The sequence below is a fragment of the Poecilia latipinna genome, unplaced genomic scaffold, assembly GCF_001443285.1.
Source record: "Poecilia latipinna isolate Pla-1442-1.1 unplaced genomic scaffold, P_latipinna-1.0 Scaffold353, whole genome shotgun sequence".
Taxonomy (NCBI): Eukaryota; Metazoa; Chordata; class Actinopteri; order Cyprinodontiformes; family Poeciliidae; genus Poecilia; species Poecilia latipinna.
In genome coordinates, this window is record NW_015112969.1 from 376,662 (window position 1) to 380,768 (window position 4,107).

The following is a 4,107-nucleotide window of genomic DNA, read 5'->3' on the forward strand; positions in this document are numbered from 1 at the left end:
AGGTTGTTAAAAAAAATGTGCTACCCATATTATGTTTAAGTGATTTAAAATAAGACGTAACTGTAGGATATAGAAAGAGTGTAATGAGATCTATATTAAAACAATACAGTACTTACTTTTATGAAATCTGCCATGTGTTGCGCCATCTAGCTGCTGTTTTGTTGCAAGTTATTCTAATATAAAGTGAGTGCATTTAGCTTGACACAACATATCCACGTTTGAGACTCTTATTTCGAAAAAGCACAGGATGCAATTCTTGATTTTTTACGTAGACGTCAATAGCATGAATCCAACTGCTGCTGTTTAACATTCAGAATACAAAACAGTGCAATATTACTGTCATTCCAACAGATAGTGCTTCGCAACCAAAGGTTAATGAACGCAACTCAAAGTAATCGCCTGCGTAAACAAAACCTGCAAGCATCCTATTTGTCAGTCAGTATAACTTAGGAACCTTACACAGCCCCATGCAAAGAAAACATTGTTTTAAAGACAATAATAGGATATTTAAGAAAAGAAAAATGCCAATTATTGTGATAAATACTACAATTCAATACAACACATTACAACACTGTGTGTTTAGTAAAGATATGACAAGCACTCAGGTTTGAAAGATGTTATTTTCAAAGGGATGGTGAACTACTGGTGTCCACTTTATGTAACTAGGAGAAATCTAGCCAATACTGATTGATCTTATTCAATGTTCAATTTCCTTCTGTTTAAGTACAATGATGTAGCTCATCCACCAGGCCGACAGGCTGTGGCAAGAAAACTTTGTCTTATTTTATGCCAATTCTGTGCCTGCAATATAACGCTAGAAAAAAAATTCTAACAAACCCGGTCCAATCAGACAGAACGATGAATTACGCTGCATGAACGATGTATTTACACTGATATTTCACCAAACTGAGACTTTCCACTACATTTCCACTTCCAATCCAATCTGATTGTTGTGCATATGAGAAACAAATACTTGGGGATAATCAGAAACTATATTTTAGTGGGCCCACTTTGCACATGGCTTTCTATACTGATGATTTTTTGGCATTTTTATCCACGCCTTTCTCACTTTGTGCTGGTTGCTTCTATTAAACCTTTGGGCAGAGATTGCTACCATCATCACTTATATGATTGGCACAAGGAAGCAGAACCCGTGATACAGTCCGTGTGGAATTCACTTGTGTTTTTTTTTTTTTTTCAGAGCAAAATAAATGTTCAACTTAAAAATTAATAAACATTTTATTGCGTTCTTTATTTTTAGTTATCGTGATATATTTTCAGGGGTTAAAGACGATAAACACGATGTATGAACGCTGCCAACTATCTGTTGGATTTCCTCTTGAAACGAGAATATGTCATCACCCAGACAGTTTTTGGGAGGTTACTCAGATTTTCCTAATAACTTCACTGCAGTTGTTTGCTCTCTGTCATCATCATTTGACGAATTTGGGCATTTGTCATAGCTCTGTGTTGTCAAGACACAGGAACCTGCCTCTTCTGTATAAAACATTGGTTTATCTAAAATAGTATAATTCTCAGTGCACTCCTGTGGTTTCATAGCACCATTCAGTGCTTCAGCCCGACTTAAAAATGTAATTCCTGTCCTGTTTCCAAAGTCCAACCTTGCAGCTCCAACACTCCCCCGCCCCCACCTCCCGTTTCCAATCCCAACATGCAGGCCGTGCAGTTGGTCAAATTGCCTAAACCCAGAGTGATTGTAATTTCTGAAGAGGTTGCTGAGTGGTGCTCTGAAGGAGGGTGTGGGGAGGGGAGAGCGGTAATGGCACTGAGCAATAAGCAAGAGCTGTAAGCTAGAAGGGACGGGTGAGGAGCACGGGTGCAAAGAGGGTTGATGTTAAGTGCTCCTGTGGAGGGGCTGGACTGTCCCTCAGCACTGGTCACAACAGTGCTCGCTCTGGCCTGATCTCATATAAAACAATTACCCTTTCACCTGTACAGGCTCATTGTAACACCCACCACCAAACTACCATCATCTCCACTCACAGTCAAAGTTTAAGCAAAAGAGGAAGATGTTAGAAGGAGAGGGAGTGTGGACACAAAAAGCCCCTTAGCAGACAAAATCTGGACCTTATATGGTAAGTTATCTCTTGACATTGTTGGGAGTTGGCTTTTAGAGCTTTCAGCCACACCTCTCAAGTCAAAAATGGAATAAGACTTAAATATAGCACACTGTGCAAGCTCACCATGATAAACTTATGACAATCCATGTGTCACACCCAGTGTTGCCACAGCTACCGTGAAAACGTACTGATGACCGATTCTTTTAAAAAAGTTACTTATTTACTTACTACTTGATTCCAAATGTAACTAAGTTAGATTGTAAGTTACTTTATTAGTTACATTCATTAACTGTGGACAACATGAAACATGAAAATGGCAACCAGGAGGGTCAACCATATTAAAAGGGCAGCATTTCCTGTACTACACCCCATCTGGTCGGTGGCTTGGACAGATAACTGCAATCTGTCTACTGGTTTAGAAACAGTAACGTGTTATATTACCTGTTACTGAAAAACGTGGTGATATTGGAGTAACCCTAACCCTGACCCCGAAGTTGTCAGACTGCAGAGTTTGCTGCTGAATCTGAACACAGGTTTGACAGAGAGCTTGGTCCAATGGTCGTCAGCACCAGAACATCAGCCGTCCCCCAACATACGTCACAGCTCATATGCAGCGTTTATGCTGATGTGTTTAGTTTGTGCCAAATATGGAGCTCTACATTACGGCCGAAAATCTCTACTTTCACATCATAGGCAGAAGGAAAATCAAGTTCAACTTAATTAATCATTAGTCATTAATAAAGAGCATTTTAAAAGCAGCACCCAGCTTAAATCCAGTGGAAGCATCAAGGGTGTACTTAGTTTTTCACAGATTTTTTTTTTTTAAATGTATGATATCTGATGTTTATTTTACATTTGAGGTTAAAGTTAAATTCCATATGCTTTTTATTACACTCTTGTATTTAAAATCCCCAAAATAAGAGACTGTATGTATCTTCTGTTCGTACTAAGATTGACAACTTATAAACTTTTTTTTGGTTAAGAAAAGTTGCAGACTTTAGAAGAAGTCATTGTTCTATATGATATAATATTCCTTGAGATCAACATAATTCACATATGTGGGGCTCTATGACTTAGTCAATGTGAACTGCAGTTTCTTATTTCCTTCCCAAGGTTAGATCCCTGTTCGGGAAATATTTCTCGTAGTGCATTACAGTCACAAAAATACGTAGCTTGACAAATCCCGTCTGGAGGAACTACACAGGCTAGTTTATGTGATTCAAACTACACTGAAGGGAACGTGTTTGTCTGGCATTTCTGTGATGGCTTAAAATTAATTTTACTGGAGAACATAAGCTCAAACATTACCAACCCAAATAAAAACACTGGTTTTAACCTTTAAATATTCATATGGGTGCACATGTGTGCACCTGCTGAGTTCTCCATCAAGCTGAAGCTTAGTAGATTAGGCATTGTCTTAACTAATGAGAAAATCTGTTTTTATTTTTTTATTATTTTTTTTTTTTTGGTTTGATTGTTTTTTGTTTTTGTTTTTAATTAAGTTTGAGCATATTTGTCCCTAAATTAGTTGACTCTACATCAATAATTAAATAATATGCAAGTAGCTTTGAGCAAACAAACTGTAAAAATTTAGCTCTTCCCAGAACTTATGGATGAATTTTCTTCTATCTAGCCTCCTTCCGTCTTTTTTCTGACAACTTAGCTTTTATCGAGACAATGCTTCTAAAGCAGACAAGAAAATTGACTTTAGCAGGGCAATATCCTTTTGGCAATTGTCTGTGAAAACTAAACTAGCCACAACATTGAATCTACTTTTAGCATTTATACATGGTGTACTTTAATAAGTTTTATGGTTCTATGATTCTAGATGTTAGTAATGACAAGCGCTGCAGCTTGCAAAAGTGAGGGTTTTATGTTGTAGATTGAGACAAAAAAGTGGGTAATTGAGAAGTGGGAGGAAAATGTTACATAGGGTCACATTGTTTTTACAAAAAAAAAGGTCTAAACCATCCCACCTGGAGAAGAATTAGGTTGAATACACGTCAAAAACCATAACACTGTTGTT